Genomic DNA, 13,750 nt, shown 5'->3' on the forward strand with positions numbered 1-13,750 from the left:
CCAGCTGTCTCGAGAAAAACAGTGCAATTTGCAGAAGTCTAGAGGCCCAGGTGGTCAGCACCCGTCCCCCAACATAAAGCAGCTTCAGTCAGCATCAAGCAAGATATGTAGGAGCAGGCTAACAACATGAAAACCACATGATACACTGCAGCAACATAAAGCAAAACAATTGAAGAAACTGCAGTCATAGCCAACTTTCCATCATCAAGATCTATAACACTGTATTAGCTCTCACAATGGGAAACGTTTACTAAAAGTTACGAGCACATGTAATATGCCATCACTTTTGACACATCAATACAAAAAAGTAGAATAAATGCAGCAGCAGCTGTATAACTTCAGACATATACATTTATATTATATTCATAAAAACATAGTTATGACATATCATGCCAAATCTCAACGAGAAATGCTTACTACTTTTAAGAGTCTTAGCATATGTGGGTATACTATGTGTTTGTCCTGTAGTGTATGTGTGTGTGTGTGTGTGTGTGTGTGTGTGTGTGTGTGTGTGTGTGTGTGTGTGTGTGTGTGTGTGTGTGTGCATGTGTGTGTGTGTGTGTGTGTGGGGGGGGGCAGGTATTGTATAGTGTTGCGTGTTTCTGACAAACTGTTTGGTATTTGTAGTGGCTGAGTAATTGCCTTGCCTCCAGTGACAGTATATAACTACTTCTGTCACATAATGTATTAGATTGTTTGAGAATTAGGTAGTAATTGGAAAACATGAAATTATTTCTGCGTTATCTCAGGATGCCATTTCTACTTAATTCCTACTTTTTTAACAATAATCTCTTACCAATCTAAAGTTTTAGTTTACATTTTAAATAGATTAATTTACACTTTTCCTCACACAACTTATTTTACCTATTCTGTAGTAGCTAAATTTCTTTCCTAAGCAATGTAAACCTATTCCTATACCTATTTGTATTCCCTTATGTGCTCAGGTATCCTTGCTATAATTTTCCTGTTATACCAATGCCAGTCCACAAGGATTCTACTCCTTTAGTCCTCTTTCGGTTGCTATACTATGCCTTTTGACCATTTCTTTTCTTTTTTAGAAGACACATAATCTGGCTATCTCCAGTGTTTGTCACATCATTTTCCTTAATTTTTGCTGCTATTTGCAAGGGGGGGGGTGAATTATCTAAAAAGAGTTTGGGCCCTACCCTTACCTTCTTTATAGACCCTTGGTCTCTACTGAAATATATCCCCTATCAGGTTTTGAGATGGTCTCATATTAAGAGGGAAAAATGTAAAACCATTTTCTAATTCTACCTTCTGATTTTCCAGCTATGCATCCCTTAGACCTGCACATCTCATAAACGTTGCTAAAAAACTTTCCCTTTTAAGAGGGAGAAATGTAAAACCATTTTCTAATTCTACTTTCTGATTTTCCAGCTAAGCATCCCTTAAACCTGCACATCTCATAAACGTTGCTAAAAACTTTCCCTTGTACACCATTAGACTAGTATCTAGGCTGTTTCTTCCACCACAACGTTCCAGTCTCTCATAAGTATTAGCAGTACCTCATGGAAAGTCATAATCTGGGCTAACAGCAAATTTACCACATATTTTCAAGGGCCATTATCAAGTTGTTCCTGCTGCTATCAATTTCTGACCAATACAAAGCACTTCTTCCATCCCTCCCTGATTGTACCATCTTAAACTATTTCTTTTTTCCCTGCCTGGTAACTTGCAAGCACTACATAAATTCCCCTCCTGGAGTCTTCCACTCCACATAGAGTAAACTATTTCTTTACTATGTTCAAACATAATTTGGACAAATTATGTTTACGTAACATAATGACAAAAAAAAACTTCAACCTCAGGATATATATAAACATCATCAAATATATATTTAAAAAAAAATTAAAATAATTAATCTTCTCATTCAAGCCAGGACAATGTACCACATTTCACTCATATCAAGCATGCCTCTTAACCAAAAGCATAACTGGAGCAACTAGCACCCAGTGCTGATACCATAAACCAGCACCCCACCCCCCTCAGCTCAACATTCCTTCTACTGCCACACTAATCAGGTGGCCTGATGCACAATACACCACCCTTCCCTCCTGCCTAGCCATTTAGGTCCCATTTCTGTGCCTTAACCTTGATCTTCCTCCATTTTATTAAATAATAATTTCTTGTTTTATAAAATGTAACAAACTGATTTCTACAAGTGTAGCAAACAGTTGCTATAGTTTATACCCTGTCTGCACATAGTGCTAAGTGCTCATGCTTTGCTTAACAAAAACATTCTTCTCATAAACTGTAGCAAACGCTACCTGTACAGAGTACTATACAGCGCTCATTTTTTTTTGTTGTTTTATATACTTTTAAACTGTAGCAAACTGTTTGCTAGAATGTAACAAGCAGTTGCTACATTTAGACAACATATGGAGTGCTACTCCACTCAAGTTTGACTGGGAATGCAATACCAGCTTTTAAAATTGGCTGATCATGTCCCCCCAGCACTTTGAGCCTGGGGAAGTTGCTCCTCTTGCCACACCCTAGCTATGCAACTACTCTCATCTTCTTAGTACAAGAAATCTATACAAGAAACAAAGCAATGCCCCCCCCAAAAAAAAAAACAAAAAAACAGGGACACATTTTAAATACTGTTCAGAGCTCTTATGAACTTAGAAAGCTGCTAGAATTAAAGGTTTTGTATTACCATGTATTTAAAATAATAAATGTATGTATGCCTCAGTTACACATTTACCATACTGTTAATGACAGAGTGACAGTTTATGAAACAGTAAATACTCTGCATTAAGTTCAACAAAAAAATTCCAAGTAAATTCAGTCCTCATTAATTTGCCACAACAAATCCACAAATGTTATGAAGAACAGACCAAAAGTATGAGTCAAAAATATGAACATTCAGTGAAAATCTGGACAGTTAATTTAAAAAGTATGTAACACTTTGACAGGATTATTTTTCACCTGCAAGCTCGCAGCTCAGGCTTGCTTAGTGACAAAAATGTTACCTCACAACTACAACTTCTGTACTTTTTCTTGCTGAGCCTGAACCTTCAGCATAATGTCTTGACCCTGAAGACTTTACAATTTTGACTTAGGTTTAGCTGCTGTAGACGTTGTTAGCAGTAGAACAACGACTACATGCTTTTTTTTTCCTGAGGAGTGTTCACCTCTATCTCTCTCTCTGACCTATCCACAAACATGCTTTCTCTCAACTGAGATTGGAGACACAGTTTGAGGAGCTATTTAGGATCTTAGTATTATATCACTTGACTCACACCTCCAATCACATCACATCTAATTTGACTTTGAAGATGACTGATGCTTTTGTAGACAGGTCAGAGAGAGAGAGAGAGGAAAACATTCAGGAAAACAAAAAAATAACACTTAGTAGTAATTCTATTAAAGAATTTCTATAGTGGCTAAATCTACATTTTGAAGCTGAAGATCCAGCCAGTTGCAAGCAAGAAGCAACAGTCAGTGGCGTAGGTTCATAGGTTAATAGGTAGGTACTAGGCTATCAGCCCTGGGGCCTCTATAAGCCTAGCCAAAAAAGTTCCCTGGCTTTCGCCACCCAAGAAAATTATTTTCCTGCACCCCTGTCAAGCAGAGCCACAGAAGTGATCCCCACTGAGTAAATGAGTTAGTACATGAGTAGTTTTCCCAGTTGATGGTGGGGTAATTGAAATTGCCCATTATTAGGGTATTGGGCTGTACTGTAATATTACCCAGTATATCAAAAAATGTGGAGTGGACATCCTGGGGCATGGTGGGGGATCTGTAACAAGATACAACTTTGATTACAGTCTTGCCCAGTGTTAGTTGCACTTGGATAATTTCAGATGCATTATGTTGAGCAACTAGACTGGAGGTGTGGATATCCTTAATGAATATGGACATGCCGCCTCCTTTAGTGTTTCGGTCCAGGTTAGGTGGCCGAAAGCTGTGGTATGAGTTATAGCCTGGTAATGCAGGGGTGCTCTCTAGAACCTTGAATCAGGTCTCCATCACTGCACAGATGTCGATGTTCTCCATTTTAAGGAGTGCCTCAAGTGAGTGTATTTTGAGGTTTAGACTTCTAGCATTGAATAGCATTACCCTCAGATTTTGTTTGCTTATACCTGCTATGATGGTGAGTTTGTCATTTGAACTTTGGCTAAAAAAGGCACTATAGGGGTGGCAAGGGCCTTAGCCAGTATCCGGAATCCCAGGGGCAACAGGTGCAGGCCATCTCTGGCAAAGCATTGTGGTCTTTTGATCATGTCATCCCAGGCAGACAGACACTGGATCCCCTTAGAATGACACCAGAAGCTTAGCCAATTGTTGAAGTCAATAATTTTGTCCTTGTATTGTGATATCATTCTGGGCGATGGCAGGATGCTAGTCAGGGCTAGGGTCATACCTGCCTGGGCTACATGATTCAAGAGCTCCTCCATGTCTCTTTTCATGTAGTCCAGGGAGGTACATCTCAGGTCATTCACACCAACATGGACAATGACAGAGTCATAGGTACATTTTCCTGGCTTGAAGATCCTTAATATTCTTGTATCACCTGGTACATTTAAGTTCAGACACAATGGAGAAAAAATGTCAAGGCAACTTATACTACTAAACAGGAGTACTATGAAAACATAATTTACCAAAGTTAGTGATTTTATTGTTGAAGTACAAAAAATTAAATGCACTGAGCTGGAGTGCTGTACAAAAAAACTGTGGGTATTAAGCATGCACAAATTTCCTCTGCTCCACTATAGGGTTTCTTTAAACTATGTTTAAAGAAGACAGCCCCCTGTTGTCAACAGAGTTAGTGCAGGAACAACCAGCCAATCCTCATTTCACAGTTGGTCACTCTGTAGCTGATAAATGTCAGTTTATAACTGTATTTCAGCCTAGCCATGAGGCCAGCATGTAATTCACTGTTGCATTGCTAAAATGCTTTTTTTTGGTACTCCAGGAACTGGGGATCTCAGGGGGGCATCCGGTTTCAACGAGCGGACATGTGCCCCCCATGCCCCTTGCAGCACCCTCACTGCATATTCTGAGTCAGAATTTTAAGTCAGCCATCTATGAAAGGTATATTATAAAATCTGCTGGTGTCATATTGTAGTGCTGCCCTAATGATCTGAAATAGGTCTCAGTGTATATAAATGGGTAATAACAGCAGTAATGAAAGGGATAGGGCACTCATCATCATATCAGAGATAGGCAGGAAATGAAAAAAACAATTTAAGGGAAAATTGAGTATATGGCAAGACTGACCATCGATTATGTAAATGCTAAGAGCATTAATGATGCTATAAGGGAGAAAGCTGTTTTTTCAAAGTTATGGAGGAAGACATGATTACTCACTGACGTACATAGATCTAGGCATTTCTAAAGCAGTGAATGCCTATTTGTGCTGTGGCGTGTTGCATGATCGTTCTCTATCCTTTTATCTTCCCTAAAACACCTTCTGCAACTTATTTCTGTATGCTTTCTATTATTTGCTATTATCATGCTAAATTTGCTACTGACGTTTAGGTGCAGCTCAATGTTGTGCCAGTACTCATGACCTGCATACATTTATTAGTATAATATAATATAATACTCATTCTTGATTGTACTTTCCACTTCATAGGACTGCAACAAGAGCAAATACAAGTAATAAGAGTATATATGCTTGATAGTTCTATATATTAATGTATTTTATGTATCAGCCTTATTTTTCCTTTAGTGAACTTTTGCTGAATATTGATAGGTTCATAGATTAGTACTAGGCTAACTGTCATTGTGGGCCATTTTCAGCCTAGCCAGTTACCCCATGTGAGAATCAAACCCTGCACCTTATGCTTGTAAGGTAAACACCTTAAACATTATGCCAACCTCCCAACCCTTCACAACTGTATATCTGGCTCACACTCTTACAAATGGGTTAAAAATGAAGCAATATGATCCCATCTAATACATATATATGAAGCAATATTTTAAGGAACAAAATAATACACTGACTTTTTTATCATTTGTATGAACAAGTGCTATAAATCACAAAGCAATCAAGCATCATTGTCTGTGTTGGAATCATTTTTATTAAATCCAACAGTTTTATTTGTTTATGGTGTCACTTTTTTATTCAAAATCTTTATTACATTTTAGAAATTAATCAGTAAAAGTCTATATAGAGAAATACCTATTATTGACAAATAAACAATTCAACAGTAATGAATTTACAAATGAAATGAAATGAATATATGCCTTGAGGTAAACAAATTGCTTACATTATTTCAGTAAAAGCAAAAATAATGAATATGAGTATTATACATTATGATTGAAATAATTCAATTTGTATAGCACAGGAAAAGTAGGAAATATAGAAGAAAAACATAGGGAAAGAATAAAAACAGATGCAGAACCCATGAAAAGGTATAATTTAATACAGAAAGGGAAAGGAAAAAAGAAAAACTCAGTTTAACAACTTAATTTCTGAATAAGCATATCTAACTTAGAACTAGTTTTAAAATAATGTGAATTTTTCATTTGTTTCTCAAAAATAATCATTGCATGTAAAAGTTTATCAAATATAGTACAGACAGATTTTTTCAATTTTTAGCACATGATAAAACAATAAATAATAAAGACTTTTTGTCCATACTTAATACAGGCGGTTACAGGATAATTGAATAAAATAAATATTTTGTTATAGTGAAACTTTTATATATCTAGCCTGATCTTACTAAGTACTTCACAATTATAGAATATGTATTTCCAGCCAGTTATAATTATACTATTTCATTTCCAACAATCAAGATTCTTTGTTTGTAAGATATTTAACCATTTGTTTGATGAATGTTTTGTCTAGAAACTTCTATTTAAAAAATCCAGAAGTGAGAGGAGGTGGTTAGTACAGACAACTTATAACATAATTTTTTTCTAAGGAATTGAGATCAGGGAATGAGTTTTTGTCATAACATTCCAGTAGTGTTGAAGAATATTTGATTTATTTTGTAATAATATTTTATATAAAATTGAAACAGGATTTGGAACTGAAAAACAGTCTTGAACATCTAATAAGCAATTAAATTAATTTAGGAAAATTATATCTAACTACAGAGGTAACTTCCGCAGTCTCTTCTTGCTATTCATTCTCTTACAAACCATGTGTTTATTAGGTTTCTTGTAGTATTATAGTTTCATTTTTAAGCCAATTAAACAAACAAAAAATATTCTGACTTTTTTTGGTTTATTTTTATAAGCTATGTGTGAATCCGAAGGTGTAACTAATAGGCTACAGTAATAAAGTCCATTTCTTAATTGACGAATGCTGAAATATGCAATTTGTAAATGTTTTAAGTATTATGTTAACATACCTATAATTAGTTAATGTGCTACTTCAATATTGCAAATGATTATTTATCAACGATATCATGTTGTCAATGAATTCAATTTGCAAATCATTTATTTCAAAATGTTCACCTTTTAGTAGAAATATATGTGAATATTTCTAAACAGTTTAATATAACCGATCAATCAATCTAGCATCAAATTGCTTTCATAACAATCCAAAGAGGCTAACATATCAAGTAAAAACACAGCTTCTTGTAAAAAGTAGAAAAAATATGCCATTTTATTTGAAACCAAGTCATGCTGGACACATTATTCCTGTTTGAGTCCATCAGATTGAGAAACGTAGATGTAAAGATATATCTTAAATAATTACAAAACACAAACACAGAAATGTCATGTAATGAAATTATTTTAACTATTTAATGTTTCAATGCATGCCTCTGCTAATTTAAACAAAACAAAACAAAAAAAACACTCTTTATTATCAAGGATATTAAATGAATGTAGGAAAACATGTATAATGATTAAGTAACACATTATCAGTCTTACAAGAAAAGTTAAAAAGCCTTAAAAGAACATCTGTTACTATGAGAAATAATGCATAATGAACCAACTGAACAAGAATGAAGGACTAAAAAGTAAAAAGAGAAAGTATCATACACAATGCTAATATTTCATTTTAAAATGAATAAACCAACCTATGACATGCTGTAATATATCCCAGTATTCATTAAAACCTTTTCTATATTTCTGATTGAAAAGAGGCACCTGTTAAATTATGATCTGACATAATCTTAAAATAACCTCTAGGTAGAATGACTTGGATATATTTGGTTTGCATGGTTAGGCTTATAAAAGCCCCAGTGGTCATTAGCCTAATATACACCTTTGAATCTACAACCAACAGTTTACTACTCCAGATAAACTATACCTTTCAGATGTCCTGTGACTCAGATAAGACTTCCAGAATTGACACTTTTGATACATTTTAAAATGTACTACTTCATTTACACTTTCATGCAACAAATTTAAGCTATCAGCAATGCTCTTTGCAATCCAATAACTTTTTTAATACTTTCTTTACCGTAAACAGAAACAATAGCTTCCAGTAGAACAAATCTGAAAGTGACCATCATAAATGCACGATTCTCATTCTTCATACTCAGATAAGACTTCCAGAATTGACACTTCTGATACATTTTAAAATGTACTACTTCATTTACAGTTTCATGCAACAAATGAAATTTAATTAAAAAATAAAAAATTAATTTTTTAATACTTTCTTTACCGTAAACAGAAACAATAGCTTCCAGTAGAACAAATCTGAAAGTGACCATCATAAATGCACGATTCTCATTCTTCATACTCAGATAAGACTTCCAGAATTGACACTTCTGATACATTTTAAAATGTACTACTTCATTTACACTTTCATGCAACAAATTTAAGCTCTCAGCAATGCTCTTTGCAATCCAATAACTTTTTTAATACTTTCTTTACCGTAAACAGAAACAATAGCTTCCAGTAGAACAAATCTGAAAGTGACCATCATAAATGCACGATTCTCATTCTTCATAGAAACAGTAGGCTGGATTCAGAAAACTTTACTGCATTGTGCTAAACTTGGGCAGGGGGTGTGTGATTCAGAAAATGAAGCTGCACAACATGACTAGAACTCTTACAAATGGGTTAAAATGCAATTTGATTGGTCAGGCTGTATGCTAATCACTGTATAATCAGGTGTTGTGTACATTAGTGAGTGAAAACAAGATGGCAGAGTGATTCAAAAATGTTTAAGTACTGCACAACACAGCAGCACCTGCAGCATATTTGAACTTTGCTGTATGTCCATGTTTAGTAAATTGCAAAATTATGTTAGAGGTTGCTGCAGCATTAGTTAATGTGTACCTGAAAGAGGTCTTCATTGCAGCTGCTGTGCCTCATGATGCATGATATCACCCTTGAAAACACCATGTCATCTGACCACACAACAGTTTATGACATTTCATGATTTTTATGATATCAACATTGTGGACCAGTACCTTACTGATAGGGACACCATCCAAAAAATTGTGGAAATGTGTTGGCCTCATCTGCTACCTCATGAGATTCATGAAGTACCTCTCTTAGTGGACTCTCTTCAAGAAGAATCTTGATGAGTGGATGGGGGATCGTAGGTTTGTCCTGGGGATTACTTCTGTGTCACTATTAGACAGAGGCACAGTAAACTAAACTTTAAAAAGGGCACAGTATACTCAAATCAAGGGGTGGCGTAAGCCAAACACAATCAGGCTAGGCTTATAAATGCCCCAGGGCAGATAGCCTAGTATGAACCTATGAACCTATGATACCAAGGAATGTGTGGCTTTATGTAAGTTAATTACAGGCACCTTTCAGCAACCTACTGGGGACAGTTACCTCAGACATCTGCCTCAAGAACACTCCATTAGTTTCTCTATATCATGTTTCAGCATCTGGGGAGAGTATGAGTGTTTCCATATAACCCAGCAGAGAAAGCCAGCACCACATGGGATTTCTATTATATAGCCAATTTTTCTGAGGTACTGGGTGCCATAGACTGTATCCACATTGAAATAAAGGCCCCCTGATGAACTGGGAAGGAGTTATGTGATCCACAAAAGGTATCACTCTATTAGCTGCCACATGATATGTGATGCTCAGGGTATCATTTGCAATGCATGTGCAGGCCATCCAGGCAGTTTCATGACTCCCCATGTAGAATACATTCCCTGTACCAACAGCTGATGCCAGATATGCCCTGAAACTCTAGTCCATAATACTCATAAGAAATTCACACAATTAAAAAGATCATGGTTACAGCCATGCACTAAGACAAACCAGAAATGTTACTGAGCATATGTTTGGGCTGCTGAAGCCATACTTTCCCTGTCTGGACTCATCTGGTGGCTCCCAGCAGTATGACCCTGCCACATGTGCAAAACTACTGACTGTGTGTGCAGAGTTACTCAATATTATACTTAGGAAACAGTCACAGCAGGTTGGCCTCATGCATGGGCAGCAGTACAACGGTCAGCAGGGCTGAGTCAGACAAGGAGCCAGAGGAGGAGGAGCCAAGCAGCAGCAGCTGACCATGTCAGATGGATGTGGGCACTGTATGCTGTAGCACTAGCAAAGAAGCAGCAGATTTCACATAGCTTCACAACAGAGGTCAGCAGATGTGTGTGATGTGCTGTGGGCTGTAGTGGTATGAGTGGGGTCTGCAGGGACACAGCCTCTGCAGTTGGTGCAGCACTGTGACTTGATCTAACTCAGGATTTCTGGTTAGGGTCAGGGAGTTGAGAGTTAGGGCTAGGGAGTGATGGGGAATTTAGGTTTGGGGAACTGGATGGACAGTCTTAGGGTTAGATAATGACTAGGTAGTTTAAGTTTAGGGATCAAAGGGGAATCTTAGTATTAGAGGGTGATTGGGGAGTTTAGACTTTGTGGAGCAGTAGGGGAGTTATAGTGTTAAAGTTGGGGTTCTGAGAAGGCTATGTAGTTTAGTAGGATCTAACTGTCAGAGGGATATGTCATTTAGAAGAGTTGGGGTAGTTGGAGGTAGGGGGCTTGAAATTTTAGGATATTTAATAGTTTTGGTTGTTTGGATGAACTTTTCACTGTGTGTATACATATATGCTGTGGCTGAAAAGAGTCAGTCTGACTAATCCACCTTCCCAGTCAACAAATTGAAATAAATTAAGGCTTTCAAAAATGCCCAAGTTCATAACAAGAATTCTTTCATTTTTCATTAGAGCAGTTACAATTATAATTACCTTTTTATTAATATCTTAAGTTAGCTTTTAATCATAAAATAATCTTATGTATGCATAGAGAATAGGCAACCTGTACATCACCACTCTGAATGGTGAATGAATATTCTCCAGCAGGGTGTTAATATACAGGTAATGCCCACTGAAAAACAAGGCTGCCACTTTACAGCATCATATAAAGCTGCTATGAAGCTTTGACAGGAAATAAATGGCCATCATTTTTTATGCTCGCTAAACAGAGCTTTGCTGTTTAGAGTGTGTAAAACTAAAACATAAAGTAAATAAATAAGTGTGCATGTGTATGAATGTGTGCATGTATGTTTCTCTTTACATGTAAGAGTGTGTGTATGCTTGTGTGTGTGAAAGTTTAAGTGAGAGACAAAAAAAGAGTACGGACTGCAACAGACAGTCTATCAGCATGGAAGTATCAAACTGTTACTGACTGGCATTATTGACTGACTTTAATCCTCAGTTATTTACCTAGGAAATAATTATATAGAGCAGCACTATGTTCTAAAGCAGGGGCAGTAAAGGGAGGGGTTGGGGTGGAGAAAGCAATATCTTTTGGTGTATGTTTTTTTAATGTGAGACATGAGTGGATACATCTGAGGATGAAACTGTTTGCAATTGTATGCATGTGTGTGTCTGTATATATGTGTATATATATATATATATATACTTATATGTATATATATATATATATATATATATATATATATATATATATATATGTGTGTGTGTGTGTGTGTGTGTGTGTATGTTTCTATATACACGAGTGTGAGTCTTTCTTTTATGTCTGTATTTCTGAATGTATGTATTTCTATGTGAGTGTGCATGTGTATGCTTCTGAATGTGTTTGTGTGTGTGAGTGTGTGTGTGTGTGTGTGTGTGTGTGTGTGTGTGTGTGTGTGTGTGTGTGTGTGTGTGTGTTTAGACATTAAATACTTACATAATTTATATGTTGGATATAAAATACAGTCACCAGCAACAATTATATATACTACATCAAGTTTGAATCAGGTGGTGGAACGATTTCATACACACACACACACACACACACATATATATATATATATATATATATGGTTCCACTTCTAACCATCGAAATTTCAAAACATCGAAATTCTGATCATCGAGACCAGAACATCAAATTTTGAAACATCGAAGGTTACAAGTGTAACCAAAAACAACCAAAAAAAACAAAGAAAAATAAACTTTAACAATTGTATGCAGGGGGGCTTCGCCCCCTGCACCCCCCCCACACACACCCTACTTTAATATTCCAACTCCGAGACTGCACTACAGTGGAGTAAAGGGAAATCTCCCATTTAGCGCTATATACAGAAGCGCTAAATGGGAGATTTTCCGTACCCTATCTGTAGTGCCATCACACAGATGGCACATAGACACACACACAGTATGCAGGGCACCTTGGTGCCCTGCAAAAACATAAAACATTTTCCCACCTACACTTACCTTTTTCTTCCCCTACAAACCTTCGACATTTTCAAATTCGATGTTCTGGTCTTGATGATCTGAACTTCGATGTTTTAAACGTTCGATGGTTTAAAGGGGAACCATATATATATATATATATATATATATATATATATATATATATATATATATATATATATATATATATATATATATAAGGGCCGTAAGGGCGGAGGAGTAGCTCTCATTTTTAAAACCGAACTTAATATATCCGCAGTTCCCTATGACCCCCCTGAGAACACCAACACTGAACTCCTCATAACTAAGCTACAACTTAACCCTAATAAAGCCATCTACATTATCTGTACCTACCTTCCACCTGGTAATAACTCCACAAACATAGAAAGTATTCTTAGTTGGGCTTCAACTAACCACCCACAAGAAACTATAATACTTGGTGACTTTAACCTTGATTGGTACTCAGTTAATTCTAACAACCCAGCCTCCCATATTAATCTCCATGGCTTTACCCAAACTATAAACACCCCCACTAGAACTAATAAACCTAACAATAAAGAAAGTATACTTGATTGGATCCTGGTTAACAAACCCCAACTTAATTACCTAGCAGGGACCCTGCCTGATGATATCAGTGACCATAACTTAACCTATATCATAAGGCAAAAGAATATCACTACAAACACCCCTTCAGTCAGGACCGTGCACAGTAATAAACATTTTAACCCCACTCTATTTAAAACTGAGCTAAATGCGTGTGACTGGAATCCACTAAAAACTCTTCCCCTTAATGAAGCGGTTCAATACTTTAATACCAAGTTCTTAACAATCTTAGATAGCCATGCTCCAAAACGTACTATCAGAATAAAAGCTAAACCAGCCCCCTGGCTATCTAAAGAAACAAGACAGAAAATATTACTCAGAAACAAACTCTGGCTAAAATGGAGAATAAGTAAACTACCCTCAGATCATCAAACCTTTAGACACCTAAGAAACAATACCAAAAAAGCTATTCTTTCTGATAAAAAACACTACTATTGTAACCTCCAGCAATCTAATCATAACAATCCCCAAAAATTCTGGGCAACATTGAACAAACTTCTTCACCCTGGACAAACTTCCACTCCCTCCCCCTTGGGATCAGACAAAATTTCTTCCCTTGAAACTGCCAACGCTTTCAACTCCTTTTTCACTGATAC

This window comes from Protopterus annectens, chromosome 1.part0 (genome assembly GCF_019279795.1).
Source record: "Protopterus annectens isolate FY-2018-M chromosome 1.part0, PAN1.0, whole genome shotgun sequence".
In the NCBI taxonomy this organism is placed as follows: domain Eukaryota; kingdom Metazoa; phylum Chordata; order Ceratodontiformes; family Protopteridae; genus Protopterus; species Protopterus annectens.